Source organism: Ascaphus truei, unplaced genomic scaffold, assembly GCF_040206685.1.
Source record: "Ascaphus truei isolate aAscTru1 unplaced genomic scaffold, aAscTru1.hap1 HAP1_SCAFFOLD_1298, whole genome shotgun sequence".
Classification (NCBI taxonomy): domain Eukaryota; kingdom Metazoa; phylum Chordata; class Amphibia; order Anura; family Ascaphidae; genus Ascaphus; species Ascaphus truei.
Window position 1 is genome coordinate 62,911 of NW_027454174.1, and position 25,833 is coordinate 88,743.

A 25,833-nucleotide genomic window follows, 5' to 3' on the forward strand; every position below is an offset into this window, starting at 1 on the left:
AGGAGTAACTTCAACATTACTTGGCTTTGTTCTCCACATTGAAGCTTTCCTCCTCTTTAAATCACTAATACTGATGCCATGTGTAACCTGTACTGAGAGTTATATAATCTACTGGCCTAGATGAAACCATATGATGCAAACAGGATCCATCCCACTCCAGATTCATAGAATTGAACCACCTCAACCTTTCATAACAATCACATAGAACTGCAGCTGTGCGCTACTGCACATGTTCTTGTTATGAATGGTAGTAGATGTGGTCCTTGGGTCTTTACTTCATACTGTAGCCACACTCTACTCATGATGTATTGAATCAACGAAAACTTGCATGGTTCAGATCACAGGAAGGGGTAGAGTAGAGATGAAAATATTCAATGTGAAACCCGTAGCAGCCGGATTGTGTGGAGTCAATAAAACGACAAATACTAAATGGTAAATGAGAAATATACACATTGCTTATCTGTCTCTGTGTAGTAATTTTCCTTCTCTTCAACTGTCCTTCAAATTTTCTCTTTTGCAAGAAAAGGAACACATGGCTTCAATATTCACTTCTGTTCTGCAGTCATCCCTCCTGAAATAAAAGTTAAGCATTGCATTGTTATTATGATAATACATACAATAAACCTTGCTCCAAACCATTTGATGCAAAGCAAATCCACCTCCCACCCACAGCTGTGCTCCTTCTAGAGCATGCATGTCAAACTCCAGTCCTCGAGGGTCCCAAACAGGCCAGGTTTTCAGTAGGGATATCCTGAAAACCTGGCCTGTTTGCGGCCCTCGAGGACTGGAGTTTGACATCCTTGTTCTTGAGCTTCTACCACGCAAGTCATCCATGTGAGTGACACTGTACTGCAGTCCTGGTCTGCACACAATCTACTGAATCAATGACATCACACTGTAAAGGCAATCTACAAGATGTATTAGTTGTCCACACTTCCGAAATGTTACTTTTATGTCCAAATCACTTATTCCCATGACCTGATATTTGTATTTGTTATTTATAGGATTGTCACAAAGAGTTGATGAGGTCACCAAATGATAGTATGTAGAGAGAAAGAGAGATCTCAGAACAGAGCCCTGATGTATACCCACAGACAGATCAATAGAAGACAAAGACATGTTAGCAACAGAGATGGAGAATGTGTGACAGGAAAGTTATGATGAAAACCAGGATAGAACTGTGTTACGGATACCAAGAGAGAGTTTAGAATATGAAGGAGGAGAGTGATTGAGAGCATCAAACGCAGCAGATAGATCAAGTAGGATTAGTAGGGAAAAGTGACCTTGGGAATTTGCTTTAAGCACAGTCTGTAGAACGAGCTGTACGAAAGGCAGGTTGTAAAGGATCCAGGAGGGAATGTGATTTAAGAATGTTGACATTCTAGCAATTAGGAGACAAACAGCAGGAGGGATACAGGGCGGTAGTTAGTAAGGCACATAGGGTGTAGGTTGTTTCTGAGAAAAGGGTGACCACTACAGGCTTAAAGTAAGAGGGTAAAGAGCCAGAGAATAGGGAGGAATTGAAGATGTGGGTGAGAGTGGGGACTAAGAGATGCAGTAAGGTGTGAGGGGATACGATCTAGAGGGCATGTGGTAGAGGGAGAAGAGAAGATGATTTGCTTCCAGCTCTGTAAGAGAAGAAAAAGAGTCAAATGCAGAAGGAGAATTAGGTAGAAGGAGAGAAGGGGGAAGGGACAGAAGGAATCTCCTTGTGGGTGGCATCCACCTTGCCTCTGAAGTAGTCAAATGCTTGAGGAGAAGTGAAGGAAGGATGGCAAGTGTGAGGAGAAGGTTAGTGGAGGGAGTCAAATACAGGGAAAAAAAGACAGCGTAAATTAAATTTGAGTGTTGATGAATGTGAAAAAAAAGTAGTGTGGTTTGGCCCCAGAGAGCAGCTTTATACAGGACTGGAGACATTTTTACTGTAGAAAAATCAAATATCAATTGTGTGATTTCCTTCATAGGCATTAAGAACAGCGAGTGGAAGTGTGATGAACATGTTTGGGAATTTAGCCAAGGGTGTGGGCTAGAGGGACAAGTGTGTCAGAGCCTAGAGGGGGCATATAGATAGGAGGATAGCATTGTAAGAGTTAATAAGATTGTTAGTTTAAGCGGAAAGAGAGAGAGAGCAGAGAGGTTAGAGTAGATGTCAGAGGAGAGTTTAATTAAGCAGAGGCAAATCAGTGGGACAGGTAAGATGGGGTGAGGGGAATGACTGATTGTGAATGATGAGAGCAGAAGAGGTCATGTACAACTAGAGCCTTGTTAGTCAGAGAACGGACATTCCAGATGGCATAGGAGAAGGGAAGAGAAAAGTAAGGAAAGGAATGTGGATTACATTAGATAGGTTAACACTCTTAGCAGGGAGGCAGAGGCAGGGAGGCCCGATGTGTATATGAGCAGGTTCAAGATTATAAGAGATATCCCACACATCAGCAAACATAGAAGGAGACACAGAGATAGGTGTAGAGAGAGACAGAGATAGCTCTATGTAGAGAGAGAGGGACGTAGAGAGAATGAGACAGATAGGCGCAGAGAGAGGGGGCGCAGAGAGAGGAGGCGCCAAAAGAGGGGGCGCAGAGAGAGGGGGCACAGAGAATAGGATATTAAAGAGTGCTTTTCATTGAGCAGTGCAGAAATAGCTGCAATAGAGGTCTGTACAAATGGTGCAGTGTGTAGACACATGCAAAGGTAGGGGAAGGAAAGAGGAGAACATGTGGATAAAAGCAGGAGTGTGGAAGTTAGAGAAATTAGAAAAGTTTAACAGAGGAGTGAGGAAACAGCCAGCAGAAAGAACAAGAGAGAGGTTACATTGGGATGACGTTCTGTGGTAAAGAGAAAATGCTAGGAGAGAGCTTTCAAATATTAGAGGACATGAATTGAGGGAGCAAATGTATAAATCAAAACCTGAGGGGGAGGTATAGCACGAAAGCTTGCACAGCAGATTATAGTCTTAATGTTGCGTGTACCTGTCAGGGTATTCAAGAAGTTAAATTCTCACAAGTGCAGAGTTCATGATGAAATGCTGAATCTAGTCCCCCTCCAATTTAATTTTAATATAACTTTTCCATTCTTCATTACTGCAAAAAGCAAACAAAACAAAACCACATTGCATTACTATTTTCAAAATGGATTGAATGGCATATTCAACAGTGACTGTGTGATGCCAATATTCCCCACTCACTCGTAGTGAAGCACATATTGTACTAGTGTTGAAAGTAGGCCGGTAGAGTCAGGTACGCAGTACTGATAAAACAATAAGTGCCCGTCGTAAGTACCAGCTCCGCAACAGTGCGGGCATCACATTAGTGACGTGGATGAACATATATGGATAAGCCCATATTAAGGCATCACGTGACCAGAGCCGTCACTGACTGGGTATACGTAAAGACGCAGGGAGATGCAAGGAAAGGGAGGGAGAGAGACAGGGAGAAGATGTGAAACGGAGGAAGGCACGGATGGAGGGAGTTCTTCCGAGCTTCTGCGGGCCTCTCTCTTTCACTGGTGCATGCCGGGAGCTGGTCCCAACATCCACAAAGTGTGTGTGTATTATTGGTTGTATTTTATGGGGGTAGGAGGGTAGTGTGTATATTGTGTGTGTGGGAGTATTATATTGTGTGTAGAGGTGCAGAGGAGAGTACTAGATTGTGTATCTTGTGTAAGGGTGTTGTGTATATTGTGTTTGGAGCTATAATATTATTGGGGAGATTAGTATTGAGGAGGTATTATAGTGTGTATTGTGGGGAGTATTAGTGTGTGTATTGTTTGTGGGTGACAGATGCTGGGGGTATGCAGCAATCCCTGCACTGAGGTCCGAGGCGGCTCTGCATCGCTCGCACGCACTGTGGATGACCAAGCATGTGCCCATGATAATCATGGCCTTAGAGGGATGAGTGTGTCAGAGCCTAGAAGGGGCATATATATGATGGAGGAGGGAGGAGGAGGAGGGAGGAGGAGGAGGGAGGAGGAGGAGATGATAGCATTGTAAAAGTTAACAAGATAGTTAGTTTAAGCAGAAAGTGAGGAGAGGTTAGAGATAAGGGTAGATGTCAGAGGAGAGAGTTCAATTAAGCTGAGGTATCGAGTAGGACAGGGGTGAGGGGAATGAGAGGTGGTGGATGATGAGAGCAGAAGAGGTCATGTACAAATAGACCTTGTTAGTCAGAGAGCAGTCATTCCAGAGGGCACGTGAGAAGTGAAGAGTAAAGTGAGACATGGAATGTGGATTACATTAGATGGGTTAATACGCTTAGCAGGGAGGTGGAGAGAGAGAGGCAAGAGGCAGAGAGTGGTGCAGGGGTTGAGGAAGAGATGTTGCATGTACCTTATCAGAACATTAAAGAACATCAATTCACACTGGTGCAGAGTTGATGATGAATCCAGTTCACCTCCAATTCAATTTTAACAGAAATGTTTCATTCTTCATTACTGAAAAAAAAGAAAAGTAAAAAACATTTCATTACTATTTTCAAAATGGATTGAATTCCCCCAACAATGACTATGTGTTACCAATATATCCCTCTCAGTCCCACTGCAGCATATACTGTACCAGTGTGAAAGTAGGAAGGTACACAGTACCGGTAAAACAATACGTGCCGGTACTATGCACCATATGAATTATAAGGGGATGTAAATCTCCCAGTCTCTCTCCATATCCGCAACAGAGCGGGCTCCGGTCAGTGGCATGGATGCCCATATATGGGTATGCTCATATTTGGGCATCCCATGTCACTGACCGGAGCCGGCTCTGAGTATAGGGATATATGCGGAGACGCACAGGTGCAAGGAAATGGGAGGAGGCACGGTGAGAAACAGGGAGAGACCACAGGAAGATAGAGGGCAACAACTTCCACAAGGTACTTGTATGGGTATAATTGTTTGTATTTTGTGCAGAGGGGGTAATTTCAGATAAAATACAATTCTCCACCCTCTACGAAACAATTCCACTTTGTTCAGTAAGCCAGAAAGTCTTGGTCCCATGTGGACTGAATTTAATGCAAATAAGGTCCTTAATACACAAGTAAAGAATAAAGTTACTTATTCTCTACTGTAAGAAGTGCCACATTGCCCACTATTTGGGTCCTGTGCCCAGATTGTGACCATGCATGGCAGAGGTGAGATTCCCCCAACTCCAATTTGCTACACTCTCCAAGAGAGATAATTGTGATCAGAGGTGGAACTAGGGGAGGGTGTGAGCAGGGTCACTGCCCAGGGAGTAACCTGACTGGGGGCACGGAAATCTCATTTAGTGCATATGTTGCGGCACTGCATTGATTGACCGGTCAATCTGCACTGCTGCCTGTCACAGTGACATCCTGATCGGGCACTGTGATCAGCTATAGCACTGACCCAGGTGAGATAGTTCAGCACTTTACAAGGAGGGAACAGATGTTGTGGGTGACAGATGCTGGAGGTAGGCCAAGACTGTTGGCCAGAGTAACGTGGAGACTTACTGCACTCTGCATGCCCATCCTCTCCCTGACATCAGGGGAAGGAAGTGGCCCTGGGGTGTGTGTAGGTATGCCAGATGTCAGTGTATGCATAAGTAAGTATGCCTGTGTAGTGGGAGGTGTAGGGGCGTTAAGCTGGAGGACTTAAAACAGGCACAAAAGCACATAGATACCTCTGATTATACCGCACCAAATGCTGATAATATCATGCTGTAGCTGCACTTTACAGAAGATGATGCAGATGTCATCATTGGTTGGTGGGTTCATTAAATCAATCCATCATATCATAACCACACTGTGCATATGATGTACTGAATCAGTAACACCAGGAAGACATCTCCATGTTAGGAGTAGAGTTGAAGTTAACAGAATATGTCCAGCACTGTGGTGTGTAGCCCATAAATAATAATTGTGCACATTACCAGAACAACATACTGTCAACTGCAAGATCATTTTGCTGCTTGTAGCGTATGCTCATCCTGTACAGTGTTGTAGTAGATCCGTCTCTTCAGTGTTCACTGCAACAAAAGTAAGACATTGCATTAATATTACAGACGTTTGGGGGCTGAAATCTCACTTCGCTGCGGACAATTTCCCTTTGCATAAGATTCTTGTGATTATGTCAATGATGATCAATAACTGCATCATAACACAGCCGCTCTATACAGAAGATGTACTTGCTCTCATTGGTCATTGAGGTAATACGTCACACAATGTACAGATATAGCAAGGATTATTTCTCCCACTTGTGCATTATGGCATTATGATGGGAAATGTTGTGAGATTCTGCATTATCAGCATCACTGAATCTTTTGGAAATTAAGTGATATTCTATGTTTTAATGCAATATTATGGGTGATCAGCCGGTAAAATAATAATAGCTTGCTGTATCTGTAGCCATGCTCTACCCATGATGTGCTGAACCAATGACTGCAGAGAGATTCAGAGTGCTAAACATGACTGGAACGCATCTCTGAATAATGGGCAGCAAAGCAGTGCAGAATAGGAGGTGAAAGTATTTAAAATGGAAGATCCTTAGCAGCTGTGTGGAGAGTAGACAGTACAGACTGACCAAGTAAATGGTAAAAGGAGTAACTTCAACATTACTTGGCTTTGTTCTCCACATTGAAGCTTTCCTCCTCTTTAAATCACTAATACTGATGCCATGTGTAACCTGTACTGAGAGTTATATAATCTACTGGCCTAGATGAAACCATATGATGCAAACAGGATCCATCCCACTCCAGATTCATAGAATTGAACCACCTCAACCTTTCATAACAATCACATAGAACTGCAGCTGTGCGCTACTGCACATGTTCTTGTTATGAATGGTAGTAGATGTGGTCCTTGGGTCTTTACTTCATACTGTAGCCACACTCTACTCATGATGTATTGAATCAACGAAAACTTGCATGGTTCAGATCACAGGAAGGGGTAGAGTAGAGATGAAAATATTCAATGTGAAACCCGTAGCAGCCGGATTGTGTGGAGTCAATAAAACGACAAATACTAAATGGTAAATGAGAAATATACACATTGCTTATCTGTCTCTGTGTAGTAATTTTCCTTCTCTTCAACTGTCCTTCAAATTTTCTCTTTTGCAAGAAAAGGAACACATGGCTTCAATATTCACTTCTGTTCTGCAGTCATCCCTCCTGAAATAAAAGTTAAGCATTGCATTGTTATTATGATAATACATACAATAAACCTTGCTCCAAACCATTTGATGCAAAGCAAATCCACCTCCCACCCACAGCTGTGCTCCTTCTAGAGCATGCATGTCAAACTCCAGTCCTCGAGGGTCCCAAACAGGCCAGGTTTTCAGTAGGGATATCCTGAAAACCTGGCCTGTTTGCTGCCCTCGAGGACTGGAGTTTGACATCCTTGTTCTTGAGCTTCTACCACGCAAGTCATCCATGTGAGTGACACTGTACTGCAGTCCTGGTCTGCACACAATCTACTGAATCAATGACATCACACTGTAAAGGCAATCTACAAGATGTATTAGTTGTCCACACTTCCGAAATGTTACTTTTATGTCCAAATCACTTATTCCCATGACCTGATATTTGTATTTGTTATTTATAGGATTGTCACAAAGAGTTGATGAGGTCACCAAATGATAGTATGTAGAGAGAAAGAGAGATCTCAGAACAGAGCCCTGATGTATACCCACAGACAGATCAATAGAAGACGAAGACATGTTAGCAACAGAGATGGAGAATGTGTGACAGGAAAGTTATGATGAAAACCAGGATAGAACTGTGTTACGGATACCAAGAGAGAGTTTAGAATATGAAGGAGGAGAGTGATTGAGAGCATCAAACGCAGCAGATAGATCAAGTAGGATTAGTAGGGAAAAGTGACCTTGGGAATTTGCTTTAAGCACAGTCTGTAGAACGAGCTGTACGAAAGGCAGGTTGTAAAGGATCCAGGAGGGAATGTGATTTAAGAATGTTGACATTCTAGCAATTAGGAGACAAACAGCAGGAGGGATACAGGGCGGTAGTTAGTAAGGCACATAGGGTGTAGGTTGTTTCTGAGAAAAGGGTGACCACTACAGGCTTAAAGTAAGAGGGTAAAGAGCCAGAGAATAGGGAGGAATTGAAGATGTGGGTGAGAGTGGGGACTAATCGATGCAGTAAGGTGTGAGGGGATACGATCTAGAGGGCATGTGGTAGAGGGAGAAGAGAAGATGATTAGCTTCCAGCTCTGTAAGAGAAGAAAAGGAGTCAAATGCAGAAGGAGAATTAGGTAGAAGGAGAGAAGGGGGAAGGGACAGAAGGAATCTCCTTGTGGGTGGCATCCACCTTGCCTCTGAAGTAGTCAAATGCTTGAGGAGAAGTGAAGGAAGGATGGCAAGTGTGAGGAGAAGGTTAGTGGAGGGAGTCAAATACAGGGAAAAAAAGACAGCGTAAATTAAATTTGAGTGTTGATGAATGTGAAAAAAAAGTAGTGTGGTTTGGCCCCAGAGAGCAGCTTTATACAGGACTGGAGACATTTTTACTGTAGAAAAATCAAATATCAATTGTGTGATTTCCTTCATAGGCATTAAGAACAGCGAGTGGAAGTGTGATGAACATGTTTGGGAATTTAGCCAAGGGTGTGGGCTAGAGGGACAAGTGTGTCAGAGCCTAGAGGGGGCATATAGATAGGAGGATAGCATTGTAAGAGTTAATAAGATTGTTAGTTTAAGCGGAAAGAGAGAGAGAGCAGAGAGGTTAGAGTAGATGTCAGAGGAGAGTTTAATTAAGCAGAGGCAAATCAGTGGGACAGGTAAGATGGGGTGAGGGGAATGACTGATTGTGAATGATGAGAGCAGAAGAGGTCATGTACAACTAGAGCCTTGTTAGTCAGAGAACGGACATTCCAGATGGCATAGGAGAAGGGAAGAGAAAAGTAAGGAAAGGAATGTGGATTACATTAGATAGGTTAACACTCTTAGCAGGGAGGCCCGATGTGTATATGAGCAGGTTCAAGATTATAAGAGATATCCCACACATCAGCAAACATAGAAGGAGACACAGAGATAGGTGTAGAGAGAGACAGAGATAGCTCTATGTAGAGAGAGAGGGACGTAGAGAGAATGAGACAGATAGGCGCAGAGAGAGGGGGCGCAGAGAGAGGAGGCGCCAAAAGAGGGGGCGCAGAGAGAGGGGGCCCAGAGAATAGGATATTAAAGAGTGCTTTTCATTGAGCAGTGCAGAAATAGCTGCAATAGAGGTCTGTACAAATGGTGCAGTGTGTAGACACATGCAAAGGTAGGGGAAGGAAAGAGGAGAACATGTGGATAAAAGCAGGAGTGTGGAAGTTAGAGAAATTAGAAAAGTTTAACAGAGGAGTGAGGAAACAGCCAGCAGAAAGAACAAGAGAGAGGTTACATTGGGATGACGTTCTGTGGTAAAGAGAAAATGCTAGGAGAGAGCTTTCAAATATTAGAGGACATGAATTGAGGGAGCAAATGTATAAATCAAAACCTGAGGGGGAGGTATAGCACGAAAGCTTGCACAGCAGATTATAGTCTTAATGTTGCGTGTACCTGTCAGGGTATTCAAGAAGTTAAATTCTCACAAGTGCAGAGTTCATGATGAAATGCTGAATCTAGTCCCCCTCCAATTTAATTTTAATATAACTTTTCCATTCTTCATTACTGCAAAAAGCAAACAAAACCAAACCACATTGCATTACTATTTTCAAAATGGATTGAATGGCATATTCAACAGTGACTGTGTGATGCCAATATTCCCCACTCACTCGTAGTGAAGCACATATTGTACTAGTGTTGAAAGTAGGCCGGTAGAGTCAGGTACGCAGTACTGATAAAACAATAAGTGCCCGTCGTAAGTACCAGCTCCGCAACAGTGCAGGCATCACATTAGTGACGTGGATGAACATATATGGATAAGCCCATATTAAGGCATCACGTGACCAGAGCCGTCACTGACTGGGTATACGTAAAGACGCAGGGAGATGCAAGGAAAGGGAGGGAGAGAGACAGGGAGAAGATGTGAAACGGAGGAAGGCACGGATGGAGGGAGTTCTTCCGAGCTTCTGCGGGCCTCTCTCTTTCACTGGTGCATGCCGGGAGCTGGTCCCAACATCCACAAAGTGTGTGTGTATTATTGGTTGTATTTTATGGGGGTAGGAGGGTAGTGTGTATATTGTGTGTGTGGGAGTATTATATTGTGTGTAGAGGTGCAGAGGAGAGTACTAGATTGTGTATCTTGTGTAAGGGTGTTGTGTATATTGTGTTTGGAGCTATAATATTATTGGGGAGATTAGTATTGAGGAGGTATTATAGTGTGTATTGTGGGGAGTATTAGTGTGTGTATTGTTTGTGGGTGACAGATGCTGGGGGTATGCAGCAATCCCTGCACTGAGGTCCGAGGCGGCTCTGCATCGCTCGCACACACTGTGGATGACCAAGCATGTGCCCATGATAATCATGGCCTTAGAGGGATGAGTGTGTCAGAGCCTAGAAGGGGCATATATATGATGGAGGAGGGAGGAGGAGGAGGGAGGAGGAGGAGGGAGGAGGAGGAGATGATAGCATTGTAAAAGTTAACAAGATAGTTAGTTTAAGCAGAAAGTGAGGAGAGGTTAGAGATAAGGGTAGATGTCAGAGGAGAGAGTTCAATTAAGCTGAGGTATCGAGTAGGACAGGGGTGAGGGGAATGAGAGGTGGTGGATGATGAGAGCAGAAGAGGTCATGTACAAATAGACCTTGTTAGTCAGAGAGCAGTCATTCCAGAGGGCACGTGAGAAGTGAAGAGTAAAGTGAGACATGGAATGTGGATTACATTAGATGGGTTAATACGCTTAGCAGGGAGGTGGAGAGAGAGAGGCAAGAGGCAGAGAGTGGTGCAGGGGTTGAGGAAGAGATGTTGCATGTACCTTATCAGAACATTAAAGAACATCAATTCACACTGGTGCAGAGTTGATGATGAATCCAGTTCACCTCCAATTCAATTTTAACAGAAATGTTTCATTCTTCATTACTGAAAAAAAAGAAAAGTAAAAAACATTTCATTACTATTTTCAAAATGGATTGAATTCCCCCAACAATGACTATGTGTTACCAATATATCCCTCTCAGTCCCACTGCAGCATATACTGTACCAGTGTGAAAGTAGGAAGGTACACAGTACCGGTAAAACAATACGTGCCGGTACTATGCACCATATGAATTATAAGGGGATGTAAATCTCCCAGTCTCTCTCCATATCCGCAACAGAGCGGGCTCCGGTCAGTGGCATGGATGCCCATATATGGGTATGCTCATATTTGGGCATCCCATGTCACTGACCGGAGCCGGCTCTGAGTATAGGGATATATGCGGAGACGCACAGGTGCAAGGAAATGGGAGGAGGCACGGTGAGAAACAGGGAGAGACCACAGGAAGATAGAGGGCAACAACTTCCACAAGGTACTTGTATGGGTATAATTGTTTGTATTTTGTGCAGAGGGGGTAATTTCAGATAAAATACAATTCTCCACCCTCTACGAAACAATTCCACTTTGTTCAGTAAGCCAGAAAGTCTTGGTCCCATGTGGACTGAATTTAATGCAAATAAGGTCCTTAATACACAAGTAAAGAATAAAGTTACTTATTCTCTACTGTAAGAAGTGCCACATTGCCCACTATTTGGGTCCTGTGCCCAGATTGTGACCATGCATGGCAGAGGTGAGATTCCCCCAACTCCAATTTGCTACACTCTCCAAGAGAGATAATTGTGATCAGAGGTGGAACTAGGGGAGGGTGTGAGCAGGGTCACTGCCCAGGGAGTAACCTGACTGGGGGCACGGAAATCTCATTTAGTGCATATGTTGCGGCACTGCATTGATTGACCGGTCAATCTGCACTGCTGCCTGTCACAGTGACATCCTGATCGGGCACTGTGATCAGCTATAGCACTGACCCAGGTGAGATAGTTCAGCACTTTACAAGGAGGGAACAGATGTTGTGGGTGACAGATGCTGGAGGTAGGCCAAGACTGTTGGCCAGAGTAACGTGGAGACTTACTGCACTCTGCATGCCCATCCTCTCCCTGACATCAGGGGAAGGAAGTGGCCCTGGGGTGTGTGTAGGTATGCCAGATGTCAGTGTATGCATAAGTAAGTATGCCTGTGTAGTGGGAGGTGTAGGGGCGTTAAGCTGGAGGACTTAAAACAGGCACAAAAGCACATAGATACCTCTGATTATACCGCACCAAATGCTGATAATATCATGCTGTAGCTGCACTTTACAGAAGATGATGCAGATGTCATCATTGGTTGGTGGGTTCATTAAATCAATCCATCATATCATAACCACACTGTGCATATGATGTACTGAATCAGTAACACCAGGAAGACATCTCCATGTTAGGAGTAGAGTTGAAGTTAACAGAATATGTCCAGCACTGTGGTGTGTAGCCCATAAATAATAATTGTGCACATTACCAGAACAACATACTGTCAACTGCAAGATCATTTTGCTGCTTGTAGCGTATGCTCATCCTGTACAGTGTTGTAGTAGATCCGTCTCTTCAGTGTTCACTGCAACAAAAGTAAGACATTGCATTAATATTACAGACGTTTGGGGGCTGAAATCTCACTTCGCTGCGGACAATTTCCCTTTGCATAAGATTCTTGTGATTATGTCAATGATGATCAATAACTGCATCATAACACAGCCGCTCTATACAGAAGATGTACTTGCTCTCATTGGTCATTGAGGTAATACGTCACACAATGTACAGATATAGCAAGGATTATTTCTCCCACTTGTGCATTATGGCATTATGATGGGAAATGTTGTGAGATTCTGCATTATCAGCATCACTGAATCTTTTGGAAATTAAGTGATATTCTATGTTTTAATGCAATATTATGGGTGATCAGCCGGTAAAATAATAATAGCTTGCTGTATCTGTAGCCATGCTCTACCCATGATGTGCTGAACCAATGACTGCAGAGAGATTCAGAGTGCTAAACATGACTGGAACGCATCTCTGAATAATGGGCAGCAAAGCAGTGCAGAATAGGAGGTGAAAGTATTTAAAATGGAAGATCCTTAGCAGCTGTGTGGAGAGTAGACAGTACAGACTGACCAAGTAAATGGTAAAAGGAGTAACTTCAACATTACTTGGCTTTGTTCTCCACATTGAAGCTTTCCTCCTCTTTAAATCACTAATACTGATGCCATGTGTAACCTGTACTGAGAGTTATATAATCTACTGGCCTAGATGAAACCATATGATGCAAACAGGATCCATCCCACTCCAGATTCATAGAATTGAACCACCTCAACCTTTCATAACAATCACATAGAACTGCAGCTGTGCGCTACTGCACATGTTCTTGTTATGAATGGTAGTAGATGTGGTCCTTGGGTCTTTACTTCATACTGTAGCCACCCTCTACTCATGATGTATTGAATCAACGAAAACCTGCATGGTTCAGATCACAGGAAGGGGTAGAGTAGAGATGAAAATATTCAATGTGAAACCCGTAGCAGCCGGATTGTGTGGAGTCAATAAAACGACAAATACTAAATGGTAAATGAGAAATATACACATTGCTTATCTGTCTCTGTGTAGTAATTTTCCTTCTCTTCAACTGTCCTTCAAATTTTCTCTTTTGCAAGAAAAGGAACACATGGCTTCAATATTCACTTCTGTTCTGCAGTCATCCCTCCTGAAATAAAAGTTAAGCATTGCATTGTTATTATGATAATACATACAATAAACCTTGCTCCAAACCATTTGATGCAAAGCAAATCCACCTCCCACCCACAGCTGTGCTCCTTCTAGAGCATGCATGTCAAACTCCAGTCCTCGAGGGTCCCAAACAGGCCAGGTTTTCAGTAGGGATATCCTGAAAACCTGGCCTGTTTGCGGCCCTCGAGGACTGGAGTTTGACATCCTTGTTCTTGAGCTTCTACCACGCAAGTCATCCATGTGAGTGACACTGTACTGCAGTCCTGGTCTGCACACAATCTACTGAATCAATGACATCACACTGTAAAGGCAATCTACAAGATGTATTAGTTGTCCACACTTCCGAAATGTTACTTTTATGTCCAAATCACTTATTCCCATGACCTGATATTTGTATTTGTTATTTATAGGATTGTCACAAAGAGTTGATGAGGTCACCAAATGATAGTATGTAGAGAGAAAGAGAGATCTCAGAACAGAGCCCTGATGTATACCCACAGACAGATCAATAGAAGACGAAGACATGTTAGCAACAGAGATGGAGAATGTGTGACAGGAAAGTTATGATGAAAACCAGGATAGAACTGTGTTACGGATACCAAGAGAGAGTTTAGAATATGAAGGAGGAGAGTGATTGAGAGCATCAAACGCAGCAGATAGATCAAGTAGGATTAGTAGGGAAAAGTGACCTTGGGAATTTGCTTTAAGCACAGTCTGTAGAACGAGCTGTACGAAAGGCAGGTTGTAAAGGATCCAGGAGGGAATGTGATTTAAGAATGTTGACATTCTAGCAATTAGGAGACAAACAGCAGGAGGGATACAGGGCGGTAGTTAGTAAGGCACATAGGGTGTAGGTTGTTTCTGAGAAAAGGGTGACCACTACAGGCTTAAAGTAAGAGGGTAAAGAGCCAGAGAATAGGGAGGAATTGAAGATGTGGGTGAGAGTGGGGACTAAGAGATGCAGTAAGGTGTGAGGGGATACGATCTAGAGGGCATGGGTTAATACGCTTAGCAGGGAGGTGGAGAGAGAGAGGCAAGAGGCAGAGAGTGGTGCAGGGGTTGAGGAAGAGATGTTGCATGTACCTTATCAGAACATTAAAGAATATCAATTCACACTGGTGCAGAGTTGATGATGAATCCAGTTCACCTCCAATTCAATTTTAACAGAAATGTTTCATTCTTCATTACTGAAAAAAAAGAAAAGTAAAAAACATTTCATTACTATTTTCAAAATGGATTGAATTCCCCCAACAATGACTATGTGTTACCAATATATCCCTCTCAGTCCCACTGCAGCATATACTGTACCAGTGTGAAAGTAGGAAGGTACACAGTACCGGTAAAACAATACGTGCCGGTACTATGCACCATATGAATTATAAGGGGATGTAAATCTCCCAGTCTCTCTCCATATCCGCAACAGAGCGGGCTCCGGTCAGTGGCATGGATGCCCATATATGGGTATGCTCATATTTGGGCATCCCATGTCACTGACCGGAGCCGGCTCTGAGTATAGGGATATATGCGGAGACGCACAGGTGCAAGGAAATGGGAGGAGGCACGGTGAGAAACAGGGAGAGACCACAGGAAGATAGAGGGCAACAACTTCCACAAGGTACTTGTATGGGTATAATTGTTTGTATTTTGTGCAGAGGGGGTAATTTCAGATAAAATACAATTCTCCACCCTCTACGAAACAATTCCACTTTGTTCAGTAAGCCAGAAAGTCTTGGTCCCATGTGGACTGAATTTAATGCAAATAAGGTCCTTAATCCACAAGTAAAGAATAAAGTTACTTATTCTCTACTGTAAGAAGTGCCACATTGCCCACTATTTGGGTCCTGTGCCCAGATTGTGACCATGCATGGCAGAGGTGAGATTCCCCCAACTCCAATTTGCTACACTCTCCAAGAGAGATAATTGTGATCAGAGGTGGAACTAGGGGAGGGTGTGAGCAGGGTCACTGCCCAGGGAGTAACCTGACTGGGGGCACGGAAATCTCATTTAGTGCATATGTTGCGGCACTGCATTGATTGACCGGTCAATCTGCACTGCTGCCTGTCACAGTGACATCCTGATCGGGCACTGTGATCAGCTATAGCACTGACCCAGGTGAGATAGTTCAGCACTTTACAAGGAGGGAACAGATGTTGTGGGTGACAGATGCTGGAGGTAGGCCAAGACTGTTGGCCAGAGTAACGTGGAGACTTACTGCACTCTGCATGCCCATCCTCTCCCTGACATCAGGGGAAGGAAGTGGCCCTGGGGTGTGTGTAGGTATGCCAGATGTCAGTGTATGCATAAGTAAGTATGCCTGTGTAGTGGGAGGTGTAGGGGCGTTAAGCTGGAGGACTTAAAACAGGCACAAAAGCACATAGATACCTCTGATTATACCGCACCAAATGCTGATAATATCATGCTGTAGCTGCACTTTACAGAAGATGATGCAGATGTCATCATTGGTTGGTGGGTTCATTAAATCAATCCATCATATCATAACCACACTGTGCATATGATGTACTGAATCAGTAACACCAGGAAGACATCTCCATGTTAGGAGTAGAGTTGAAGTTAACAGAATATGTCCAGCACTGTGGTGTGTAGCCCATAAATAATAATTGTGCACATTACCAGAACAACATACTGTCAACTGCAAGATCATTTTGCTGCTTGTAGCGTATGCTCATCCTGTACAGTGTTGTAGTAGATCCGTCTCTTCAGTGTTCACTGCAACAAAAGTAAGACATTGCATTAATATTACAGACGTTTGGGGGCTGAAATCTCACTTCGCTGCGGACAATTTCCCTTTGCATAAGATTCTTGTGATTATGTCAATGATGATCAATAACTGCATCATAACACAGCCGCTCTATACAGAAGATGTACTTGCTCTCATTGGTCATTGAGGTAATATGTCACACAATGTACAGATATAGCAAGGATTATTTCTCCCACTTGTGCATTATGGCATTATGATGGGAAATGTTGTGAGATTCTGCATTATCAGCATCACTGAATCTTTTGGAAATTAAGTGATATTCTATGTTTTAATGCAATATTATGGGTGATCAGCCGGTAAAATAATAATAGCTTGCTGTATCTGTAGCCATGCTCTACCCATGATGTGCTGAACCAATGACTGCAGAGAGATTCAGAGTGCTAAACATGACTGGAACGCATCTCTGAATAATGGGCAGCAAAGCAGTGCAGAATAGGAGGTGAAAGTATTTAAAATGGAAGATCCTTAGCAGCTGTGTGGAGAGTAGACAGTACAGACTGACCAAGTAAATGGTAAAAGGAGTAACTTCAACATTACTTGGCTTTGTTCTCCACATTGAAGCTTTCCTCCTCTTTAAATCACTAATACTGATGCCATGTGTAGCCTGTACTGAGAGTTATATAATCTACTGGCCTAGATGAAACCATATGATGCAAACAGGATCCATCCCACTCCAGATTCATAGAATTGAACCACCTCAACCTTTCATAACAATCACATAGAACTGCAGCTGTGCGCTACTGCACATGTTCTTGTTATGAATGGTAGTAGATGTGGTCCTTGGGTCTTTACTTCATACTGTAGCCACCCTCTACTCATGATGTATTGAATCAACGAAAACTTGCATGGTTCAGATCACAGGAAGGGGTAGAGTAGAGATGAAAATATTCAATGTGAAACCCGTAGCAGCCGGATTGTGTGGAGTCAATAAAACGACAAATACTAAATGGTAAATGAGAAATATACACATTGCTTATCTGTCTCTGTGTAGTAATTTTCCTTCTCTTCAACTGTCCTTCAAATTTTCTCTTTTGCAAGAAAAGGAACACATGGCTTCAATATTCACTTCTGTTCTGCAGTCATCCCTCCTGAAATAAAAGTTAAGCATTGCATTGTTATTATGATAATACATACAATAAACCTTGCTCCAAACCATTTGATGCAAAGCAAATCCACCTCCCACCCACAGCTGTGCTCCGTCTAGAGCATGCATGTCAAACTCCAGTCCTCGAGGGTCCCAAACAGGCCAGGTTTTCAGTAGGGATATCCTGAAAACCTGGCCTGTTTGCTGCCCTCGAGGACTGGAGTTTGACATCCTTGTTCTTGAGCTTCTACCACGCAAGTCATCCATGTGAGTGACACTGTACTGCAGTCCTGGTCTGCACACAATCTACTGAATCAATGACATCACACTGTAAAGGCAATCTACAAGATGTATTAGTTGTCCACACTTCCGAAATGTTACTTTTATGTCCAAATCACTTATTCCCATGACCTGATATTTGTATTTGTTATTTATAGGATTTTCACATGTATTACTACTGTGAAACGCTATATACATTAATAGTGCTATATAAATAAATACATACACATTTATATATAATAATAATAACAGCATGTTCTTTTAAAGCGCTGCTAGTTTTACGTAGCGCTATACAGAGACATTTTGCAGACACAAGTCCCTGCCCCATAGAGCTATAATCTATGACATTGGTGCCTGAGGCACAGAGGATATGAAGTGACTTGCCCAAGGTCACACACACACAAATATATATACATAAATATATACATATATATATATACACACACACACACACACACACACACACACACACACACACACACACACACACACACACACACACACACACACACATATGAAAACTAACACAGAAAAAAAGAATCCCCTGAATAGCACTCTAACATACACAAATTGTATCAATAAAGGTTTATTAATCACATACACATAAATGGTTAAAATGAGGAGCAGTGGTGACCTACAAAGCTGTTATAAACTGAACCTTAAGGTGTGGGGAAAAATGCTACACTGCAGTAATAAGTACAAAGTATGTAAATAAAGTGTAGAGGCAAGAAATATATGGAAATGAGAACACTCAGACCGGCCGGTCAAGTACTACCTAAGTTGAAGCCCCCTGTGTGAAGTGCTTGTATGAAACTAGTGTATAGTTTCTTAACATATAGACAGTTGATAGATGTATTTGAAGTTGCATATTCTGTGCCGTGGATTAATCAGTATACTGAAAGCAACTGAAGATGGTACAGTAGCTGTGATAGGTTGGCCTCATAGCTCCTCCTTCAATGGAGGACTCGGCTCACGGAGCACTTAAATCTCTAAATGCCCAAAGAAAAAAATAAGCATGCAGTACTTAAAGTGAAAGTAAAATGAGAAATGAAATAAACACACACATTGAAAAATCACTCACCCGACTGAGAGCGCCTTCTACAGAGCGCTGTACCACTGCTCAGCTAGCAGCTAAAACTGTCTCATTTTCCCACCATTGAAGTTTACACATGTCCACGCCCCACTCTAACAAGACGCTGTGTACGGAAACTCGCAGGAGACAAACTAGTGAGAGAAGGTGTAGCTGCTAGCCACACTCCACGAGGTGCATTGTGGGAAATGTAGTTCTTTGCCTGCTAGCTTCTCTGACTGGTTACTGATCAGGTGATGTCACTAGGGGCGGGATTAGTGTGTTGCAATGTAACGGCCCGGCTGTATGATTGTCACAGAAGGGGGGAGCCTGAGAATGTCACGGATTTAATTACACATGTAATGATGTAATAACACAGCCATGAACTAAGTCAGTATACATATGGTCATGTGATATTTATAATGCATTTATTAACATTATTGTGTGGATTTGGGCTGAATTAAACTTGTATGGGATTGTCACTTTAATATCACAGTACCACTACTGTTTAACACTTATAATGACCTCCTGATTACAGATTATTAGGGACAGACTTAAAAAGGCCTGTGTAAATATTTATTATAGAGTGGCCTCTTTACTTTATAATATCAGGGAGTATCAGACAGGCCTGTGTTTATTTTTAATATACATTAGGGTGACCTGACTCCAGATTATTGGCCTTTCCCTCTGACAAATGCATATTTTCCTATACTGTGTTAATTTTGTTAGAACAAAATAAATATTCATGCGCTAAATGACAGTACCAGTGTGAGTCCCAATAAGAAGTAGTGAGGTAAAAAACCATGGTACCAGCAACATATGTAACTGATGGGGAGGGTGCTAAAATATATGGAGTGTGGCGTCCTGATTGCTAAATGAGGTGTATTATATCATAAGTGCATATAACAATATCCCTCATAGCAATCTATTAAGAACCAACAAGAACTAGGTAGCACAATAATCAGTGCTGCAGTTATAGCCTAATAATAAGTATATATATATATATATATATATATATATACTGCTGCGGCCAAGTTTATTCGAGCATTTGCCCGTTCTTGGCCGCAGCAGTAGCCTGGCGCGCGCCCGAGAGTGACGGGCGCGCGCCGAAGCAGCGGAAGAGCGCCCTCCGATCGGGGCGCTCTCCCTACCGCTGCCGGGTCCGCCGGGTCCCCCGGAACCCCCTGCCGCTGTCCCGCGATCGCGGGACACCAGGGCTCCCTCGGGGAGCCCCTGGACGCGCGTGCAGGGGGCGCACGCTCCCGAAGACGCGTGACCGCGCGTCTATGACGCGCGGCACGCCGAGGGGCGGCCACTAGCAAGCCGGGAAATCTCCCGGCTTGCGGTACCGGCCACACTCGAATAAAGTGTGTCGGTACTATATATATATAATATATATATGTAACCCATATTCCCCCACCCAATCGCAGATAGGGTGCATGTGAGGGGAGCTATATGTATTACCAGTGTGGTGCTTTACCTGTGAGGCTCACAGGAGGCCTGAGCCTCCGCCAATGAGAGCCTGGGGTGTATCCTCCTGAACAATACTATATGGTGCAGCGCCTCCACCTGTGATGGCTCCAAGCAGAGCGGGAGTTGTTCCTCACAGGACAATAATATAATATCACGCACACAGCATATAAAAGAACAGTGACTTTTCTAACAGTAACATAACTATGCATGTCATACATTAAGTGTCTCTCTTCTAGGAGACACAGTAACTCACGTGTCTCGCAGGATGCAACCCCTCACCGTGTACCCACACCATGTCCAACTCCCCACACCACAACCCCACCCCCAAAATAAGGTATGTGTGTGTGTGACTGCACAGCCACTATGTACTGATTTATAGTTGGTGCACTTATGGATGTTACCTGCCGAGCGCTCCAGCGCTAGGACCTGCAAACAGACTTCGCAAAGGATCCGACGGTGAAGATACGTCAGGGTTACCTTCCAGGGCGATCCCACCCGGTTGGTTGCTGCTGTGCTTGAAGAGGTCTGATCCTAAACCTCTGTAATGGTGCTGCGACAGTCTCTGCTTCCTTCACTTCTCTCTCTCTCTAAAGTGACAGGTTCCTGTACTAGGGCCTGTCCCTGTGACCACCCACCCTCACTAGTGGGAAGTCAGGGCCTCAACTCTAGCCTGGGGATTTCTGGCCTAGGGCAGAATCTCGCAGCTCTCTGCCCACCTTCTTTCCCTCTTTGTCCCCTAAGTCTCACTCACTCACGTGCTTCCCAGTCTGCTTCCTGACTGCACAAAACAATGTATCAAATTCCCTGCTGCAGAGAATCTGCAAGTCTCAGTGGCTGGTTGGTTGCAGGTGACAGGGAACATAGGGCATTCACCAGAGGCTGCTGGGGGATGTAGTCCACTCAGAACCTCTTTCCTATGGGGACTGTGTGCGCGGTCTCTACTGCACCTGTGCAAAGCTGTAGTGGCCACCGCTACACATAACTGCACCTGCGCAACCTACCAGATCTCCTGTACACTTGTAATGGCCACCACTACCCTTGCCAACCTCTGCGTATTGCGCGAACCTCGCACCAAACACAACATGGCCGCTGTGGCTATCTGCGCATGCTCGAGCATCAGGGCCCCCGACGGCGCCGGCACAGATAGCAGCGCCAACTGGGAAAAGTCGCCATCCCCTTCCCCCACTGCCACAGGGGTAAGGCAAGGGGCAAAGGAACATCAGGGAAGCCGGGAGTGGCCCCCTTACATATATATATATATATATATTGTGGTTGACAAATCACCCAAAAATCTACTCGCTGAACAAAAAAATCTACTCATCACCTAGCCCCGCCCCAGGCCCGCTTTAAAAAAAATTGAATAAATTCCTAGTAAGAACAACATTCGTTTTTGACATGTTTATTTATTGTATTACATTATACTACAATTAGTCCTTGTTAAGAGTGTGTGTGTGACACAGAGAGAGTGTGCGTGTGTGTGTGACACAGAGAGTGTGTGAGACACAGAGAGTGTGTGAGACACAGAGAGTGTGTGAGACACAGAGAGTGTGTGAGATAGGGTGAGGCAGAGGGTGACAGGGTGAGGCAGAGGGTGACAGGGTGAGACAGAGAATGACAGGGTGATACCGAGAGATACAGAGGTTGACAGGGAGAAAATGGGTGACATGGTGTGACACAGGGTGACAGGGTGAGACAGAGGGTGACAGGGTGAGACAGAGGGTGACAGGGGGAAACAGAGGGTGACAGAAAGTGAGACAGAGGGTGACAGAAAGTGAGACAGAGGGCGACAGAAAGTGAGACAGAGGGAAACAGGGTGGGTGACACACACACACACACACACACACACACACACACACACACACACACACACACACACACACTCTCCCTCTTACACACACACTCTCTCTCTCCCTCTCACACACACACACACACAGACAGACAGACATCAAACCCCTCCCCTCTGCGAGAGCGAGGGTCCGCCCTCACAAATTCCTCTATGCCTCTTATCAGCGGTGCAGACAGGAGATGAAATACAGCAGTGACCGCACGACCCTTCTTTTGGCGATGTTACATATATATACTGATAATAGTAAAAAGCAGAACAAATAATATAAAAAGGCAATTGCTTGCTTGGGAAGTAGCTTCTGCTGGGCCCAATTTGAGGAATCCCTTGTCAGTAGGGCCGCCAGCAGAAATCTTGGGGCCCAGGACAAATGCAAGGATCAGGCCCCCCTCCCTACCCCATAGCACACCTACCATGACATTTTTTTTAGGGCACAACTTTTACTCAAATGGTAGTGTTGCAAGGCCTATTTCACACCTCGCAAACCCCCCCATTTTACACTTTTTTATATTTTTATATATATATAAAAAGAGAGAGAGAGAGAGAGAGACAATCAAGTGGTTTCTTCTTCTCTTAGCCAAAGACGTACTACTCTATGTTCCTTTTCTCATTCTCCTATTTTTGTACCTTGGTATAATTGTATATACATACTTCACAGCATATGTTCCACCAAAGTAACTACGTCAGCGATGACAGCGACCAACAGTGGCACTACTGTGTTTAGGGTTCTACAGTGCACAGCCACCCTACACTACCCATCTGGTATTTCCACAGCCCAGATAGTTGAACAAACTGGCTGCGGTCCATATTACCTCTGACTCCAGCAATGCTTGGACAGTTTCCCCTATCTCTTTCTGCTCAATTTATTGGATACATAGCTTTGGATATATTTCAGCATTCTATGACACTCAGGATAGCGCTCATGATGTCATCAACAACCAGGGGACTCCCAATAGTTGCTATTATGTGATCAATTTTTACTGCACGCAGTCCTGAGTATACTATCAGCTTTGCCACAGTTGAGAGTCTGGCACATTTCTCTGCTGTACAAATGTGTCAGAGAACACATCCAGGCATTCAGTATACATCCCAGTTAGGCAGCGCTTATAGTAAGTGCGACGCGACGGGAGTAACGCTGGCGACTCAAAATTTGGAGCTGGGGAAATCAGATTTTTCAGAGGCTGTCGCCACATGTGACAGCCTCTGAACCAATCAATGCCCATGTCGCCAGCGACATCCCCGAAAGTTAAATTATAACTTTCGCAGGTGACGTCACCCGTCACTTCGCCAGTCGCGTTGCTGGCACTATAAGCATGACCTAGGGGAGGGCCCAGGAGACTCCCATACAACTCTGGAGAGTTTCTCTTAATTAAGGTAACTTTCCACTATGTGTCCTGTTCACAGCAATGCAGTACTAACTACATTTAAGCATGTCTGTAAGATACAAAAGTTAACCCATCATGCACCTTGGCCTAGGGAGGATTTGTTCCTATAAAGTACACCCAGTTTGGCAATGATTTTGGATGTCAGATTATCAATATGCAACTCAAATTTTAAATGGGAGTGAAACCAAATGCCAAGATATTTAAAATTAGTGACACTTTAGTTGGCTTCAATTAATTACTGCATTTATAAAATTCTGCAGAGCATCTAGTAACCTTGTAATATTAAAAGATGGCAGCCTTGGTATGTTATGCCTCTTTTTTCCTGTACACCGCAAAGGATTTTGTGGCCTATTCTAGTAACTCTGAAGTGAGGCAAACCACTTCTAAATAGCTCTCTTTATGTGAATTGGCCTACTTTGCTATGCTGTAAGCCAGGCCTGCACAGTTCCAGTCCTCGAGAGCCGCAAACAGGCCAGGTTTTCAGGATACCCTAACCCTAACTTCTTTCACTGCAGCCATTGTAATCAGACACTGCTAATGGAGGGTATGATACATTCTCTACCACTGAAAGAATATACATCTCAGTGGTAGACGGCTGATAAGAAGCTGTTTCAGTCTGGTTCTGCCAATTCGATCGGTTTAAAAAATCCTCCATTTTCAGGTCTATGTATGTTGATCTGATTTCTTAGGCTTTCAAGACGTTATAGCAGTCCTGTTTTTAGTGCTCATTCTCTCCCCCTTTATCTCTCAACTTTTCTCTCTCCCTTTATCACTCACTCCCCCTTTATCTCCTTCTATATGACCCTTGCCTCACTTCCCCTGACTCAAACTAATCAATCTTTAATCACCTCTCTCTACCTCTTCTCCCTCTCCCACTCCCTTCTCGCTCCCTTCTCTCTCACTCTCCCTTCTCTCCATTTTTTCACTCGGACTCCCACTGGTATTAGTATCTCAGATTTATTTTGATTTTTGGTGTGCAACATTTTTCCACATTACATAGCACTTGTGAGCAAGACATCCAGTCCAGCCACGGCTGATGGGACACTGTTCTTTCACTGATCGCTATATCTGAGCTATTGGGAAACAATTTTAAACACTATTACATTCTCTGCTCTTTCTCTCAGCTGCTATCTCGGTCATTGTGCCCAGCATATGGCGTCATCAGGCATATTAATGCTTCCAACATCCCAGGAGAAAATGGTTATATTGTTTTGAACAAGGGGCCTATTTCTGATGACTTATTCCTGCATTAGTAATATGTGTCATATATCTTGGCTCAATCAGAGGCTTGGTTGAAAACTGAGCCCCTGATGGAACCACATGTGCTTAAGGTGGGATATCCTGAAAACCTGACCTGTTGGACAGGCTTGAGTACTGGAGTTGAGAACCCCTGTTCAAACATTTATCTTCCTACCAGTACATAGGTAATTTCAAGAAATTAAACAAAAAAAGGTAGAAAAACTTTAAACAGCAAAATAACCATACAGTAACTTGTAAACCTTGAGAAATGCATCTTAATAGGGTCATGTCACACTGAAAATATAGTATTCCCAGGTTTAACCCTTGCATTCATCAGCCAGATATGTTGAGTCTTTAAGTTGCATTCATTGTTTTGAAATAGACTTGGTATTTTATGTCTCTTTTTTCCTGTACACCGTAAAGGATTTTGCGGCCTAGTCTAGAAACTCTGAAGTGAGACAAATCACTTCGAAAGAGCACTCTACAGTAGATGCGAATTGGCATGGTTTGCTATGCTGCAAGCCCTTCTCGCATGTCCAATCTGTATCTAAAAAGGCTTTGTACGAAGCTGTTTCAGTCTGGTTCTGCCAATTCGATCGGTTTTAAAAAATCCTTCATTTTCAGTGTATGTTGATCTGATTTCTTAGGCTTTAAAAACATTAAAGCAGTCCTGTTTTAAGAGCTCATTCTCTCCCCCTTTCTCTCTCCCTTTATCACTCACTCCCCCTTTATCTCTCTCGATATGACCCTTGCCTTACTTCCCCGACTAAAACTGCCCCCGCTTTAAACACCACTCTTTACCTCTGCTCTCTCTCCCTCTCCCTTCTCTCTCCCTCTCCCTTCTCTCTCATTTTCCCTTCTATCTCACATTCCCTTCTCTCTCACTTTCCCTTCTCTCCATTTTTTCACCCTGACTCCCACTCTATTTCTTTCACTCAACCCGTCTCTTGCTCTCACACATACTCCCAAAGAGTAACCCTAGAAAATACAAGAGATATCTAGAAATCTAATTGCAAGGTAATAAGTCA

General features: G+C 43.6%; 1 long non-coding RNA gene across 1 annotated transcript; it reads right to left on the reverse strand.

The window, feature by feature from the left end:
- Positions 1-6,992: 6,992 nt before the first annotated feature.
- On the reverse strand, positions 6,993-16,412 carry LOC142475641 (uncharacterized). Its single transcript, XR_012791057.1, has 4 exons — positions 16,286-16,412; positions 14,738-14,841; positions 9,493-9,603; positions 6,993-7,108 (listed from the first exon to the last, which is right to left on the reverse strand). It is a non-coding gene; the product is annotated as an uncharacterized LOC142475641 (long non-coding RNA).
- Positions 16,413-25,833: the final 9,421 nt, after the last annotated feature.